Raw genomic sequence first — 18,224 nt, 5'->3', positions numbered from 1 at the left:
GTAGACTACCCATTGTCAGAAAAATTTAAGGATAGTAACACGGGTAGTTGAGTACAAGGGAGTGGAGGCCTGACGGTCTCGGAGGCCTACTGTTACATGCAACACTCATGAAGGAGACTCAACCAGGAGTGTTCACATTTCCAAAAATTATTGGCAGACACCACCAAAGTGGCATCAATTTCACCACAGAAGAAATAATATAATATGGACCGACAGGTCTTCCACTACACCTAATCCAGCAGATAGGCACCCAACCAGGAGTATTCACATTTCCAAAAATTACTGACAGACACCACAAATATAGCATCAATTTCACCACAGTAGAAATAGTATTATAGGGACCCCCAGGTCTTACACTATGCCCAAACCAGCAAATGAACACTCAACCTGGAGTTTTCACATTTTAAAAAATGAGGGCCTGACACCACTGAAGTGGAATAGCTGTCACGAGAATAGAAATAGTATAATTGGGAACGGCACATCTTTCACTAGAGCTAACCCAGCAGATATAGACCAACCATGACAGCTCACATTTCCACAAATTTGTGTTACCATCAGCCCCAGCAGCCACAGACAGCAGGCACAGAATCCACACTAAAGATATCACAAAGAGAAGTTACGTGACAGGCATCAACACTAAATATGCAAAATCACCTAGTCTGTACAGTCTGCGATTGTGGTGCAAAAGTCCTTGGAGATCCATGACTTGTTCATCTTGATGAAAGTTAGGCAGTCTACACTATCAGGGGACATCCGGCTGCACTTATCCTTCAGGCAGGGCCGTATTTGCCACTAGGCACGCGAGGGCACGTGCCTAGGGTGGCGACATTGCGGGGGGCGGCACCTGAGCAAGGTGTTTTTTTTTGTAACCCCTTCCCGACCTTTGACGCCACGTAGGCGTCATGAAAGTCGGTGCCAATCCGACCCATGACGCCTATGTGGCGTCATGGAAAGATCGCGTCCCTGCAGATCGGGTGAAAGGGTTAACTCCCATTTCACCCGATCTGCAGGGACAGGGGGAGTGGTAATTTAGCCCAGGGGGGGTGGCTTCACCCCCCCGTGGCTATGATCGCTCTGATTGGCTGTTGAAAGTGAAACTGCCAATCAGAGCGATTTGTAATATTTCACCTATTATAACTGGTGAAATATTACAATCCAGCCATGGCCGATGCTGCAATATCATCGGCCATGGCTGGAAACACTAATGTGCCCCCACCCAACCCCACCGATCGCCCCCCCAGCCCTCCGATCTGTCCGGTACACTGCTCCGGCTCCCCTCCGTACTGTCCACGTGCTCTTGTCCGCTCCCCCCGTGCTCCAATCACCCTCCCAGTGCTCCAATCACCCCCCCTGCACTCCGATCCACCCCCCTCCGTGCTCCGCTCCACCCCCCGTGCTCCGTTCCACCCCCCGTGCTCCGTTCCACCCCCCCCGTGCTCCGTTCCACCCCTCCCGCGCTCTGATTCACCCCCCCATGCTCTGATCCCCCCCCCGTGCTCCCCCCCACCCCATCATACTTACCGATCCTGCCGGGGTCCGTCCGTCTTCTCCCCGGGCGCCGCCATATACCAAAATGGCGGGCGCATGCGCAGTGCGCCCGCCGAATCTGCCGGGCGGCAGATTCGTTCCAAAGTGCATTTTGATCACTGAGATATAATCTATCTCAGTGATCAAAATAAAAAAAATAATAAATGACCCCCCCCCCCCTTTGTCACCCCCATAGGAAGGGACAATAAAAAAATAAACAATTTTTTTTTCCACTAATGTTAGAATAGGGTTAGGGGTAGGGTTAGGGTTAGGGGTAGGGTTAGGGCTAGGGTTAGGGGTAGGGTTAGGGGTAGGGTTAGGGCTAGGGTTAGGGCTAGGGTTAGGGTTAGGGGTAGGGTTAGGGTTAGGGCTAGGGGTAGGGTTAGGGTTAGGGGTAGGGGTAGGGCTAGGGTTAGGGCTAGGGTTAGGGCTAGGGTTAGGGTTTCGGTATGTGCACACGTATTCTGGTCCTCTGCGGATTTTTCCGCTGCGGATTTGATAAATCCGCAGTGCTAAACCGCTGCAGATTTATGGCGGATTTAACGCGTTTTTTCTGCGCATTTCACTGCGGTTTTACAACTGCGATTTTCTATTTGAGCAGTTGTAAAACCGCTGCGGAATCCGCACAAAGAAGTGACATGCTGCGGAATGTAAACCGCTGCATTTCCGTGCAGTTTTTCCGCAGCATGTGTACAGCGATTTTTGTTTCCCATAGGTTTGCATTGAACTGTAAACTTATGGGAAACTGCTGCGGATCCGCAGCGTTTTCCACAGCGTGTGCACATACCTTTAGAATTAGGCTATGTGCACACGGTGCGGATATGGAAAACCAAATCCGCTGTGCCCATGATGCGGAAAATACCGCGCGGAAACGCTGCGTTGTATTTTACGTAGCATGTCAATTCTTTGTGCGGATTCCGCAGCGTTTTACACCTGTTCCTCAATAGGAATCCGCAGGTGAAATCCGCACAAAAAACACTGGAAATCCGCGGAAAATCCGCAGGTAAAATGCAGTGCCTTTTACCCGCGGATTTTTCAAAAATGATGCTGAAAAATCTCACACGAATCCGCAACGTGGGCACATAGCCTTAGGGTTAGGGTTGGAATTAGGGTTGTGGTTAGGGTTAGGGTTGTGATTAGGGGTGTGTTGTGGTTAGGGTTGTGATAAGGGTTATGGCTACAGTTGGGATTAGGGTTAGGGGTGTGTTGGGGTTAGTGTTGGAAGTAGAATTGAGGGGTTACCACTGTTTAGGCACATCAGGGGTCTCCAAACGCAACATGGCGCCACCATTGATTCCAGCCAATCTTGTATTCAAAAAGTCAAATGGTGCTCCCTCACTTCCGAGCCCTGACGTGTGCCCAAACAGTGGTTTACCCCCACATATGGGGTACCAGCATACTCAGGACAAACTGCGCAACAATTACTGGGGTCCAATTTCTCCTGTTACCCTTGTGAGAATAAAAAAATGCTTGCTAAAACATCATTTTTGAGGAAAGAAAAATTATTTTTTATTTTCACGGCTCTGCGTTGTAAGCGTCTGTGAAGCACTTGGGGGTTCAAAGTGCTCACCACATATCAAGGTAAGTTCCTTTGGGGGGTCTAGTTTCCAAAATGTGGTCACTTGTGGGGGGTTTCTACTGTTTAGGCACACCAGGGGCTCTGCAAACGCAACGTGATGCCCGCAGACCATTCCATCAAAGTCTGCATTTCAAAAGTCACTACTTCCCTTCTGAGCCCCGACGTGTGCCCAAACAGTGGTTTACCCCCACACATGGGGTATCAGCGTACTCAGGAGAAACTGGACAACAACTTTTGGGGTCAAATTTCTCCTGATACCCTTGGGAAAATAAAAAATTGCAGGCTAAAAGATCATTTTTGAGAAAATAATTTTTTTTTTTCATTTTCATGGCTCTGCGTTATAAACTTCTGTGAAGCACTTGGGGGTTCAAAGTCCTCACCACACATCTAGATTAGTTCCTTTGGTGGACTAGTTTCCAAAATGGGGTCATTTCTAGGGTTGAGCGAAACGGGTCGAACATGTTCAAAAGTCGCCGACTTTTGACAAAGTCGGGTTTCATGAAACCCGATCCGACCCCTGTGCGGGGTCGGCCATGCGGTACGCGACTTTCACGCCAAAGTCGCGTTTCAATGACGCGAAAAGCGCCATTTCTCAGCCAATGAAGGTAAACGCAGAGTGTGGGCAGCGTGATGACATAGGTCCTGGTCCCCACCATCTTAGAGAAGGGCATTGCAGTGATTGGCTTGCTGTCCGCGGCGTCACAGGGGCTATAAAGGGGCGTTCCCGCCGACCGCCATGTTACTGCTGCTGATCTGAGCCTAGGGAGAGGTTGCTGCTGCTTCCTCAGAAGCAGGGATAGCGTTAGGCAGGGTCCATTAACCACCAAACCGCTTGTGCTGTAGCGATTTCCACTGCCCAACACCACCTTCGGTGTGCAGGGACAGTGGAAGCTACATTTTTTTTTTTTTTTCCCCTCAGCGCTGTAGCTCATTGGGCTGCCCTAGAAGGCTCCCTGATAGCTGCATTGCTGTGTGTACGCCGCTGTGCAAACCAACTGCTTTTTTCAAAGCACAAATCCTCTTGTTCCTTCCTTTCTGCACAGCTATCTTGTTTGTTTGTCCACACTTTTTATTTAATTTGTGCATCAGTCCACTCCTTATTGCTGCCTGCCATACCTGGCTGAGATTACTGCAGGGAGATAGTAATTGAAGGACAGTTCCTTTTTTTTTTTTTTGTGAGAGATTAAGATTGGCATTTCTGCTAGAGTGCCATCCCTGTCTGTGTCATCTCTCACTCAGTGGGCCATAGAAAGCCTATTTATTTTTTTGCTTGATTTGGGTTCTAAAATCTACCTGAAAAAATCACTACATCAATCAGTGGGAGAAAAATATTGGCCTCAGGGCTTGTGTGCCACTCCTTACTCCTGTGTGTGCCATCTCTCAGAGGGCCATAGAAAGCCTATTTATTTTTTTGCTTGATTTGGGTTCCAAAATCTACCTGAAAAAATCAATAAATCAATCAGTGGGAGATTAATATTGGCCTTTGGGCTTGTGTGCCAGTCCTAAGCGTGCCATCTCTCTCTCTCAGATAGTGGGCCATAGAAAGCCTATTTATTATTTTTTTTATTGGGTTTATAAATTTTCCCTGGAAAAAAAAAAAAAAAGTGGGAGATTAATATTGGCCTCTGGGCTTGTGTGCCAGTCCTGAGCGTGCCATCTCTCTCACAAATAGTGGGCCATAGAAAGCCTATTTATATTTTTGGTTGACTTGGGTTCTAAATTCTACCTGAAAAAATCAATAAATCAATCAGTGGGAGATAAATATTGGCCTCTGGGCTTGTGTGCCACTCCTGACTCCTGTGTGCGTCCTCTCTCACTCAGTGGGCCCTAGAAAGCCTATTTTTTGTTTTATTTGTTTTCTAAATTCTCCCTGAAAAAATCATTTTATTTTATTTGGTTTCTAAATTATTCCTGAAAAAAATCATTTTTTTTGTATTTTTTTTTTCTAAAGTCTCCCTGAAAAAAAAAAAAAACAAATCAGTGGGAGATTAATATTGCCCTTTCTGCTTGTGTGCCAGTCTTGACTCCTGGGTGTGCCATCTCTCTCTCTCCAATTGTGGGCCATAGAAAGCCTATTAATTTTTTTGCTTGATTTGGGTTCCAAAATCTACCTGAAAAAATCAATAAATCAATCAGTGGGAGATTAATATTGGCCTTTGGGCTTGTGTGCCAGTCCTAAGCGTGCCATCTCTCTCTCTCAGATAGTGGGCCATAGAAAGCCTATTTATTATTTTTTTTATTGGGTTTATAAATTTTCCCTGGAAAAAAAAAAAAAAGTGGGAGATTAATATTGGCCTCTGGGCTTGTGTGCCAGTCCTGAGCGTGCCATCTCTCTCACAAATAGTGGGCCATAGAAAGCCTATTTATATTTTTGGTTGATTTGGGTTCTAAATTCTACCTGAAAAAATCAATAAATCAATCAGTGGGAGATAAATATTGGCCTCTGGGCTTGTGTGCCACTCCTGACTCCTGTGTGCGTCCTCTCTCACTCAGTGGGCCCTAGAAAGCCTATTTTTTGTTTTATTTGTTTTCTAAATTCTCCCTGAAAAAATCATTTTATTTTATTTGGTTTCTAAATTATTCCTGAAAAAAATCATTTTTTTTGTATTTTTTTTTTCTAAAGTCTCCCTGAAAAAAAAAAAAAAACAAATCAGTGGGAGATTAATATTGCCCTTTCTGCTTGTGTGCCAGTCTTGACTCCTGGGTGTGCCATCTCTCTCTCTCCAATTGTGGGCCATAGAAAGCCTATTAATTTTTTTGCTTGATTTGGGTTCCAAAATCTACCTGAAAAAATCACTTAATCAATCAGTGGGAGATAAATATTGGCCTCTGGGCTTGTGTGCCACTCCTTACTCCTGTGTGTGCCATCTCTCAGAGGGCCATAGAAAGCCTATTTATTTTTTTGCTTGATTTGGGTTCCAAAATCTACCTGAAAAAATCAATAAATCAATCAGTGGGAGATTAATATTGGCCTTTGGGCTTGTGTGCCAGTCCTAAGCGTGCCATCTCTCTCTCTCAGATAGTGGGCCATAGAAAGCCTATTTATTATTTTTTTTATTGGGTTTATAAATTTTCCCTGGAAAAAAAAAAAAAAGTGGGAGATTAATATTGGCCTCTGGGCTTGTGTGCCACTCCTGACTCCTGTGTGCGTCCTCTCTCACTCAGTGGGCCCTAGAAAGCCTATTTTTTGTTTTATTTGTTTTCTAAATTCTCCCTGAAAAAAACAATTTATTTTATTTGGTTTCTAAATTATTCCTGAAAAAAAACATTTTTTTTGTATTTTTTTTTTTCTAAAGTCTCCCTGAAAAAAAAAAAAAATCAAATCAGTGGGAGATTAATATTGCCCTTTCTGCTTGTGTGCCAGTCTTGACTCCTGGGTGTGCCATCTCTCTCTCTGCAATTGTGGGCCATAGAAAGCCTATTAATTTTTTTGCTTGATTTGGGTTCAAAAATCTACCTGAAAAAATCACTAAATCAATCAGTGGGAGATAAATATTGGCCTCTGGGCTTGTGTGCCACTCCTGACTCCTGTGTGCGTCCTCTCTCACTCAGTGGGCCCTACAAAGCCTATTTTTTTTTTATTTGTTTTCTAAATTCTCCCTGAAACAATCATTTTATTTTATTTTGTTTCTAAATTCTTCCTGAAAAATTCATTTTTTTGTATTTTTTTTTCTAAAGTCTCCCTGAAAAAAAAAAATAAATCAAATCAGTGGGAGATTAATATTGCCCTTTCTGCATGTGTGCCAGTCTTGACTCCTGGGTGTGCCATCTCTCTCTCTCCAATTGTGGGCCATAGAAAGCCTATTAATTTTTTTGCTTGATTTGGGTTCCAAAATCTACCTGAAAAAATCACTAAATCAATCAGTGGGAGATAAATATTGGCCTCTGGGCTTGTGTGCCACTCCTGACTCCTGTGTGCGTCCTCTCTCACTCACTGGGCCCTAGAAAGGCTATTTTATGTTTTATTTGTTTTCTAAATTCTCCCTGAAAAAATCATTTCATTTTATTTGGTTTATAAATTCTTCCTTAAAAAATCATTTTTTTTTTTTCTAAAGTCTCCTTTTAAAAAAAAACAACACAAATCAGTGGGAGATTAATATTTACATTTGCGCTTCAGTGACAGTCCTGCGTGTGTGGCATCTCTCTCATTTGTTGCCACCAACAACAGAGTGTGTAACATTGTGCCTGATTTTCGTTGTGGTCTCACCCACCTGTAAAGGGGTAGCTAAATCATACTGAAGTTATAGCTCACCGTGTAAGTTGTGTGACTGCAACAAATACCGTTAGTTTGGTAACGTTTTTAAAACAATGAGGAAGTCTGGTGGAAGAGGTTGTGGCCGGGGGCGTTCATTGTCAGCTGGTAATGAGGGTAGTGGTAGTGGTGGAGCATCAGGTAACATAGTAACATAGTAACATAGTTAGTAAGGCCGAAAAAAGACATTTGTCCATCCAGTTCAGCCTATATTCCATCATAATAAATACCCAGATCTACGTCCTTCTACAGAACCTAATAATTGTATGATACAATATTGTTCTGCTCCAGGAAGACATCCAGGCCTCTCTTGAACCCCTCGACTGAGTTCGCCATCACCACCTCCTCAGGCAAGCAATTCCAGATTCTCACTGCCCTAACAGTAAAGAATCCTCTTCTATGTTGGTGGAAAAACCTTCTCTCCTCCAGACGCAAAGAATGCCCCCTTGTGCCCGTCACCTTCCTTGGTATAAACAGATCCTCAGCGAGATATTTGTATTGTCCCCTTATACATGGTTATTAGATCGCCCCTCAGTCGTCTTTTTTCTAGACTAAATAATCCTAATTTCGCTAATCTATCTGGGTATTGTAGTTCTCCCATCCCCTTTATTAATTTTGTTGCCCTCCTTTGTACTCTCTCTAGTTCCATTATATCCTTCCTGAGCACCGGTGCCCAAAACTGGACACAGTACTCCATGTGCGGTCTAACTAGGGATTTGTACAGAGGCAGTATAATGCTCTCATCATGTGTATCCAGACCTCTTTTAATGCACCCCATGATCCTGTTTGCCTTGGCAGCTGCTGCCTGGCACTGGCTGCTCCAGGTAAGTTTATCATTAACTAGGATCCCCAAGTCCTTCTCCCTGTCAGATTTACCCAGTGGTTTCCCGTTCAGTGTGTAATGGTGATATTGATTCCCTCTTCCCATGTGTATAACCTTACATTTATCATTGTTAAACCTCATCTGCCACCTTTCAGCCCAAGTTTCCAACTTATCCAGATCCATCTGTAGCAGAATACTATCTTCTCTTGTATTAACTGCTTTACATAGTTTTGTATCATCTGCAAATATCGATATTTTACTGTGTAAACCTTCTACCAGATCATTAATGAATATGTTGAAGAGAACAGGTCCCAATACTGACCCCTGCGGTACCCCACTGGTCACAGCGACCCAGTTAGAGACTATACCATTTATAACCACCCTCTGCTTTCTATCACTAAGCCAGTTACTAACCCATTTACACACATTTTCCCCCAGACCAAGCATTCTCATTTTGTGTACCAACCTCTTGTGCGGCACGGTATCAAACGCTTTGGAAAAATCGAGATATACCACGTCCAATGACTCACCGTGGTCCAGTCTATAGCTTACCTCTTCATAAAAACTGATTAGATTGGTTTGACAGGAGCGATTTCTCATAAACCCATGCTGATATGGAGTTAAACAGTTATTCTCATTGAGATAATCCAGAATAACATCCCTCAGAAACCCTTCAAATATTTTACCAACAATAGAGGTTAGACTTACTGGCCTATAATTTCCAGGTTCACTTTTAGAGCCCTTTTTGAATATTGGCACCACATTTGCTATGCGCCAGTCCTGCGGAACAGACCCTGTCGCTATAGAGTCACTAAAAATAAGAAATAATGGTTTATCTATTACATTACTTAGTTCTCTTAGTACTCGTGGGTGTATGCCATCCGGACCCGGAGATTTATCTATTTTAATCTTATTTAGCCGGTTTCGCACCTCTTCTTGGGTTAGATTGGTGACCCTTAACATAGGGTTTTCATTGTTTCTTGGGATTTCACCTAGCATTTCATTTTTCACCGTGAATACCGTGGAGAAGAAGGTGTTTAATATGTTAGCTTTTTCCTCGTCATCTACAACCATTCTTTCCTCACTATTTTTTAAGGGGCCTACATTTTCAGTTTTTATTCTTTTACTATTGATATAGTTGAAGAACAGTTTGGGATTAGTTTTACTCTCCTTAGCAATGTGCTTCTCTGTTTCCTTTTTGGCAGCTTTAATTAGTTTTTTAGATAAAGTATTTTTCTCCCTATAGTTTTTTAGAGCTTCAATGGTGCCATCCTGCTTTAGTAGTGCAAATGCTTTCTTTTTACTGTTAATTGCCTGTCTTACTTCTTTGTTTAGCCACATTGGGTTTTTCCTATTTCTAGTCCTTTTATTCCCACAAGGTATAAACCGCTTACACTGCCTATTTAGGATGTTCTTAAACATTTCCCATTTATTATCTGTATTCTCATTTCTGAGGATATTGTCCCAGTCTACCAGATTAAGGGCATCTCTAAGCTGTTCAAACTTTGCCTTCCTAAAGTTCAATGTTTTTGTGACTCCCTGACAAGTCCCCCTAGTGAAAGACAGGTGAAACTGCACAATATTGTGGTCGCTATTTCCTAAATGCCCAACCACCTGCAGATTTGTTATTCTGTCAGGTCTATTAGATAGTATTAGGTCTAAAAGTGCTGCTCCTCTGGTTGGATTCTGCACCAATTGTGAAAGATATTTTTTCTTGGTTATTAGCAGAAACCTGTTGCCTTTATGGGTTTCACAGGTTTCTGTTTCCCAGTTAATATCCGGGTAGTTAAAGTCCCCCATAACCAGGACCTCATTATGGGTTGCAGCTTCATCTATCTGCTTTAGAAGTAGACTTTCCATGCTTTCTGTTATATTTGGGGGTTTGTAACAGACCCCAAAGAGAATTTTGTTACCATTTTTCCCTCCATGAATTTCAACCCATATGGACTCGACATCCTCATTCCCTTCGCTAATATCCTCCCTTAAAGTGGACTTTAGACAAGACTTTACATAGAGACAAACCCCTCCTCCTCTCCGATTTTTACGATCCTTTCTAAACAGACTGTAACCCTGTAAGTTAACTGCCCAGTCATAGCTTTCATCTAACCATGTCTCGGTTATTCCCACTATGTCAAAGTTACCTGTAGATATTTCTGCTTCTAGTTCTTCCATCTTGTTTGTCAGGCTTCTGGCGTTTGCGAGCATGCAGTTTAGAGGATTTTGTTTTGTTCCAATCTCCTCACTGTGGATTGTTTTAGAAATGTTCTTACCTCCCTTCTGAGGTGGTCGTGGGAAAAAAAATATTGCACCTAAGTCTGGAGCTGTGGAGCCAGGTTCGTCGTCTGGCTACACAAGGCCTCGAACGCTCCCTTTTCTGGGAGTAGGAAAACCGCTTTTAAAGCCGGAGCAGCAAGAGCAAGTTTTGGCTTATATTGCTGACTCAGCCTCTAGCTCTTTTGCCTCCTCTCGTGAAACTGGTAAAAGTAAGGCCGGCGTCACACACAGCGTAAAACAATACGGTCCGTATATTACGGCCGTAATACGCTGAAAAGTCCCGAAGAAAGTGGTCCGTAGCTCCTCCGTAGGCAGGGTGTGTCAGCGTTTTTTGCGCATGGCATCCTCCGTATGTAATCCGTATGGCATCCGTACTGCGTGGTTTTCTCGCAGGCTAGCAAAACCAACATACCGCTATAGAAGTGATCCATGTGTCCCAAAAAGAAAAGAAAATATATATATACTGTCTATATATATATATATATATATATATATATATATATATATATATATATGTCAGTAGACACATATATTAGAGAGAAAAGCCGGTAATTCAGTGCGGTGTACAGTAAAATCACACTGACAGCTTACAGTAGAATAGGTAGAATAAATGTGTACACATAGAATAGGTATATATATATATATATGTCAGTGAGACACATATATGTATATATATTAATATTTATTCCAGCGCTAGACAGCTTGAAAGCCGGTAATTCAATTACCGGCTTTTTCCTTCTCCTTCCTAAAACCCGACATGATTTGAGACATGGTTTACATACAGTAAACCATGTCTTCTCTCCATTTTTTTTGCAGATTCCACACTACTAATGTCAGTAGTGTGTATCTGCAAAATTTGGCTGTTCTAGCTCTTAAAATAAAGGGTTAAATGGCGGAAAAAATTGGCGTGGGCTCCCGCGCAATTTTCTCCGCCAGAGTAGTAAAGCCAGTGACTGAGGGCAGATATTAATAGCCTGGAGAGGGTCCACGGTTATTGGCCCCCCCCTGGCTAAAAATATCTGCCCCCAGCCACCCCAGAAAAGGCACATCTGGAAGATGCGCCTATTCTGGCACTTGGCCACTCTCTTCCCATTCCCGTGTAGCGGTGGGATATGGGGTAATGAAGGGTTAATGCCACCTTGCTATTGTAAGGTGACATTAAGCCTAATTAATAATGGAGAGGCGTCAATTATGACACCTATCCATTATTAATCCAATACTAGTAAAGGGTTAAATAAAACACAAACACATTTTTTAAAATTATTTTAATGAAATAAAAACAATGGTTGTTGCAGTATTTTATTCAACGCCCAATCCAGTCACTGAAGACCCTCGTTCTGTGAGTAAAAAAACATAATAAACCAACAATATACTTACCCTCCGCAGATCTGTAAAGTCCAACGATGTAAATCCTTCTGAAGGGGTTAAAACATTTTGCAGCAAGGAGCTGTGCTAATGCAGGCTGCTCCTCGCTGCAAAACCCCAGGGAATGAGGCTAAAAATAGATCAATGATCTATATTTAGCTTCATTTGCGGTGAGGCGCCCTCTGCTGGCTGTTCATAGATCGTGAGAAATTACTTAGAAAGCTCCCAAATTTTGAAAATTTTGCAATTTTCCAACTTTGAATTTTTATGCAATTAAATCACAGAGATATGTCACACAAAATACTTAATAAGTAACATTTCACACATGTCTACTTTACATCAGCACAATTTTGGAACCAAAATTTTTTTTGTTAGGGAGTTATAAGGGTGAAAAGTTGACCAGCAATTTCTCATTTTTACAACACCATTTTATTTTAGGGACCACATCTCATGTGAAGTCATTTTGAGGGGTCTATATGATAGAAAATACCCAAGTGTGACACCATTCTAAAAACTGCACCCCAAAACCACATTCAAGAAGTTTATTAACCCTTCAGGTGTTTCACAGGAATTTTTGGAATGTTTAAATAAAAATTAACATTTAATTTTTTTTCACAAAAAATTTACTTCAGCTCCAATTTGTTTTATTTTACCAAGGGTTACAGGAGAAAATGGACCCCAAACCTTGTTGTACAATTTGTCCTGAGTACGCCGATACCCCATAAGTGGAGGTAAACCACTGTTTTGGCGCATGACAGAGCTTGGAAGCGAAGGAGCGCCATTTGACTTTTTAATGCAAAATTGACTGGAATTGAGATGGGACGCAATGTTGCGTTTGGAGAGCCACTGATGTGCCTAAACATTGAAACCCCCTACAAGTGACACAATTTTGGAAAGTAGACCCCCTAAGGAACTTATCTAGAGGTGTGGTGAGCACTTTGACCCACCAAGTGCTTCACAGAAGTTTATAATGCAGAACCGTAAAAATAAAAAATCATTTTTTTTCACAAAAATTATCTTTTCGCCCCCAATTTTTTATTTTCCCAATGGTAAGAGAAGAAATTGGAACAAAAAAGTTGTTGCACAATTTGTCCTGAGTACTCTGATACCCCATATGTGGGGGTAAACCACTGTTTGGGCGCATGGGAGAGCTCGGAAGGGAAGGAGCGCCGTTTGACTTTTCAATGCAAAATTCAGAGGAATTGAGATGAGACGCCATGTTGCGTTTGGAGAGCCACTGATGTGCCTAAACATTGAAACCCCCTACAAGTGACACCATTTTGGAAAGTAGACCCCCTAAGGAACTTATCTAGATGTGTGGTGAGCACTTTGACCCACCAAGAGCTTCACAGAAGTTTATAATGCAGAGCCGTAAAAATAAAACAAACATTTTTTCCCACAAAAATTATTTTTTAGTCCCCAGTTTTGTATTTTCCCGAGGGTAACAGGAGAAATTGGACAGCAAAAGTTGTTGTGCAATTTGTCCTGAGTGCGCTGATACCCCAAATGTGGGGGGGAACCACTGTTTGGGCGCATGGGAGGGCTCGGAAGGGAAGGAGCGCCATTTGGAATACAGACTTAGATGGAATGGTCTGCAGGCGTCACATTGCGTTTCCAGAGCCCCTAATGTACCTAAACAGTAGAAACCCCCCACAAGTGACCCCATATTGGAAACTAGACCCCCCCACGAACTTATCTAGATGTGTTGTGAGAACTTTGATCCCCCAAGTGTTTCACTACAGTTTATAACGCAGAGCCGTGAAAATAAAAAATCTTTTTTTCCCACAAAAATTATTTTTTAGCCCCCAGTTTTGTATTTTCCCAAGGGTAACAAGAGAAATTGGACCCCATAAGTTGTTGTCCAATTTGTCCTGAGTACGCTGATACCCCATATGTTGGGGTAAACTCCTGTTTGGACACACGGGAGAGCTCGGAAGGGAAGGAGCACTGTTTTACTTTTTCAACGCAGAATTGGCTGGAATTGAGATCGGACGCCATGTCGCGTTTGGAGAGCCCCTGATGTGCCTAAACAGTGGAAACCCCCCAATTATAACTGAAACCCTAATCCAAACACACCCCTAACCCTAATTCCAACGGTAACCCTAACCACACCTCTAACCCAGACACACCCCTAACCCTAATCCCAACCCTATTCCCAACCGCAAATGTAATCCAAACCCTAACCCTAACTTTAGCCCCAACCCTAACTGTAGCCTTAACCCTAACTGTAGCCTTAACCCTAGCCCTAACCCTAGCCCTAACCATAACCCTAGCCCTAACCCTAGCCCTAACCCTAGCCCTAACCCTAGCCCTAGCCCTAACCCTAGCCCTAACCCTAGCCCTAACCCTAACCCTAGCCCTAGCCCTAACCCTAGCCCTAACCCTAGCCCTAACCCTAGCCCTAACCCTAGCCCCAACCCTAACCCTAGCCCTAACCCTAGCCCTAACCCTAATGGGAAAATGGAAATAAATACATTTTTTTAATTTTTTTATCTTTCCCTAACTAACGGCGTGATGAAGGGGGGTTTGATTTACTTTTATAGCGGGTGTTTTAGCGGATTTTTATGATTGGCAGCCGTCACACACTGAAAGACGCTTTTTATTGCAAAAAATATTTTTTGCGTTACCACATTTTGAGAGCTATAATTTTTCCATATTTGAGTCCACAGAGTCATGTGAGGTCTTGTTTTTTGCGAGACGAGTTGACATTTTTTATTGGTAACATTTTTGGGCACGTGACATTTTTTGATCGCTTTTTATTCCGATTTTTGTGAGGCAGAATGACCAAAATCCAGCTATTCATGAAGGTGTTTATACCGTTCCGCGTTTGGTAAAATTGATAAAGCAGTTTTATTCTCTGGGTCAGTACGATTACAGCGACACCTCATTTATATCATTTTTTTATGTTTTGGCGCTTTTATACGATAAAAACTATTTTATAGAAAAAATAATTATTTTTGCATTGCTTTATTCTGAGGACTATAACTTTTTTTTATTTTTTTGCTGATGTTGCTGTATTGCAGTTCGTTTTTGGCGGGACAAGATGACGCTTTCAGCGGTACCATGGTTATTTATATCCGTCTTTTTGATCGCGTGTTATTCCACTTTTTGTTCGGCGGTATGATAATAAAGCGTTGTTTTTTGTCTCGTTTTTTTTTTTTTTCTTACGGTGTTTACTGAAGGGGTTAATTAGTGGGACAGTTTTATAGGTAGGGTTGTTACGGACGCGGCAATACTAAATATGTGTACTTTTATTGTTTGTTTTTTTTATTTAGATAAAGAAATGTATTTATGGGAATAATATATATATATTTTTTCATTATTTAGGATTTTTTTTTTTTTTTTTTTTACACACTTGTAAAAAATGTTTTTTACTTTTTTACTTTGTCCCAGGGGGGGACAATACAGATCGGTGATCTGCCAGTTTGCACAGCACTCTGACAGATCACCGATCTGTCTCAGAGCGCTGCAGCTTTACCAAGTGCCTGCTCTGAGCAGGCACTTGGTAAGGCACCTCCCTCCCTGCAGGACCCAGATCCGCGGCTATCTTGGATCCGGGACTTGCTGCAGGGAGGAAGGTAGGAGACCCCCGGAGCAACGCGATCACATCGCGTTGCTGCGGGGGTCTCAGGGAAGCCCACAGGGAGCCCCCTCCCTGCACGATGCTTCCCTGCACCGCCGGCACATCGCGATCATGTTTGATCGTGGTGTGCCGGGGGTTAATGTGCCAGGAGCGGTCCGAGACCTCTCCTGGCACATAGTGCCGGATGTCAGCTGCGATAAGCAGCTCACACCCGGCCGCGATCGGCCGCGCTCCCCCGTGAGCGCGGCCAATCGCCTATGACGTACTATTCCGTCCTTGGGAAGTAGGGCCCACCCCACATGGACGGAATAGTACGTCTAATGGCAGAAAGGGGTTAAAATACAGCTGTTCAAGTTTCTGTTCCATAACTGTTCGTTCACCAAAAGCCTAGCTTGATTTGCACATTAAAACTGTTTATCATTGTTAATAGGCTGTTTCAGTGTATAGTGTGCGGGGGGGGGGGGGGAGAGGTCTGTGCTGAAATAATACCGATCTCCATTTTATTTTTCTTTCCCGCATTTACCGTGGGGCGGTGCAGTCTTTCAGCCTATCAGCAGTGCACACACACATAGCAAAGTGCACGTGATGCACACAAGCATGGGCATGTGTCATTGGCTCTGTATGTCACATGTCCTTGCCCTATAAGAATCAGCCATTTTCCCCGTCGCCACCATTTCCTCACTGCTGCTGCATAGTGTTAGACGGCACCGCTGCTGATGTGGGTGCTATAAGGTATAAGAGTGTGAATTGCGAGCGAATTTGCAGTTAGATAGAGATAGGCTTAGGGAGTCGGGACTAGTTGTAATATCAGCCCTTTACAGGGTAGGTTATAGCAGTTCATAGCACTTTTTGTCAGGCAGGTCTGTGCCAGTGCTGTAAAAGTGTTTGTCACAGGATTTAGTGTAATCTAGCTCAGCCAATCTTTTTATGCTAGTAGCATTGTCTGGTAGTTATCTGAGTAGCCTGCCTGTGGAGCTAGCTACACCGCCTGTGTATCTAATAATTTTTTACTGCATCTAACCCAGTAAATCGTTTTGGGCTTAGTAGTAGTGTCTACAAGTCAGCGGAGTAGCCCGCCTGTGAAGCTAGCTACACCGCCTGTATATCTAATAATTTTTTACTGCATCTAAACCAGTAAATCGTTTTGGGCCTAGTAGCAGTGTCTGCACGTCAGCGGAGTAGCCCGCCTGTGAAGCTAGCTACACCACCTGTGTAGCTAATATTTTTTTACTGCATCTAACCCAGTAAATCGTTTTGGGCTTAGTAGCAGTGTCTGCACGTCAGCGGAGTAGCCCACCTGTGAAGCTAGCTACACCGCCTGTGTATCTAATAATTTTTTACTGTATCTAACCCAGTTAATCGTTTTGGGCTAGTACCACAATTTGGCCACTCAGCTCTGCTCGGTTTCCATCCATCGTTTTTTGTGCCAACAACTACAGAATTGCCAATTAGTTATGCACCAAAATGAGTGGCAAAAGGCCTGCTGTTGGTGGAAAGGGGAATAGGTGTGTTGGAAAGGGAAAAAAAGGTTGTGTCCGTGGAGTAGGTGGTAAAGCAACAGTAACATCTGCAGAAGAAAGACCATCTTCCAGCCAAAGTAAGATGTCTACTTCTTTTTGTGGACAATCTGATATGATCCCTTTCTTACGACCATCGCTACGAGCATCGCTACAAATTCCAGACGAGGCACAAAAAGAGCAGATACTTGAACGGATATCACGTGCTCCTTCAAGTGGGCTGTACGCCACCTCAACTTAAACATCACAAATACTCCAGTCCTCAGAGGTGTCACCCCTCTGTCGCACAGCTCCCAAGTCTCCAGCCGCCCGTCTGAGTATGGGGTAACACAAATGGTTGAGTCTGCAGAGGTGTTTACTCATACTATTGCCTGGGAATCAGAGGTCTGCTCCAGAGCTTCTGTGTATCCAGATGAGAAAATAATCTGTACTGATGCCCAGAATCTTTGTGAGTCGGATCCAGGCCCAGATGAAGAACGTTCTGAGCATAATGTAGACCCTCGTTCCCAAACTGTAACTCCTGTTGGTGGAGACAATGAGGAAGATGATGAGACTGAGATACCTGATTGGACCGAAAACTTGACTTTTCGGTCAGGGCAGGAAGAGGTTGGCTCTGAAGACGACGGGTGTGAGAACACACATGGTGATGATGACGAGGTTGGAGACCCAACTTACTGTCAACCCACAGTCTGCCTGTCCATGAGGTCAGCAGAGGAGGTGGAGGAGGATGCTAGTGATGACGAGGTTAGGTTGCGCCTTCCTGGACAGAGACGGAGTACTGGAAGCACAACTGCATCCTCAACCACAACTGTGCTTCTGAGCACAAGTCGTGGTGGCTCTTCAGGTCGCATGGGCTCTAAGCCTTGCATAGCCTGGGCATTTTTTGAGATCGCAAAGGATGACCCAACTCATGTTGTCTGTAAGATTTGCCACCAAAATCTCAGTAGAGGCCAAAAAATGAATAGTTTGAGTACTTCATGCATGAACCGTCACATGGATATGAGGCATAAGTTGCAGTGGGAAGCTCACTGTGCTACAAAATGCGGTCTAGAGGGCCAAGCCAACCACCGTCTACCCCATCAAGTGCATCCGCAGCCTCTTCATCCTCTGTGACAGTGGGGAACGCAGTCGCACATGGTTTGGGGCACAGACATTCCACCTCTTTACCCGCAACAGGTCGTCAGTACATTTGCAAGTGGAAACACCTGCTGGTGTTGAGCGCTCTCCGACATCAAGACCACCACATTTTGATCAAGGCAACATAATATCTTCGCCTGCACTTTCCTCACAGGCCAGCAGTTTGC

Source organism: Ranitomeya imitator, chromosome 6 (genome assembly GCF_032444005.1).
Source record: "Ranitomeya imitator isolate aRanImi1 chromosome 6, aRanImi1.pri, whole genome shotgun sequence".
In the NCBI taxonomy this organism is placed as follows: domain Eukaryota; kingdom Metazoa; phylum Chordata; class Amphibia; order Anura; family Dendrobatidae; genus Ranitomeya; species Ranitomeya imitator.
The sequence above is the reverse complement of the archived record's forward strand: the minus strand, read 5'-3'. Positions refer to the sequence as shown.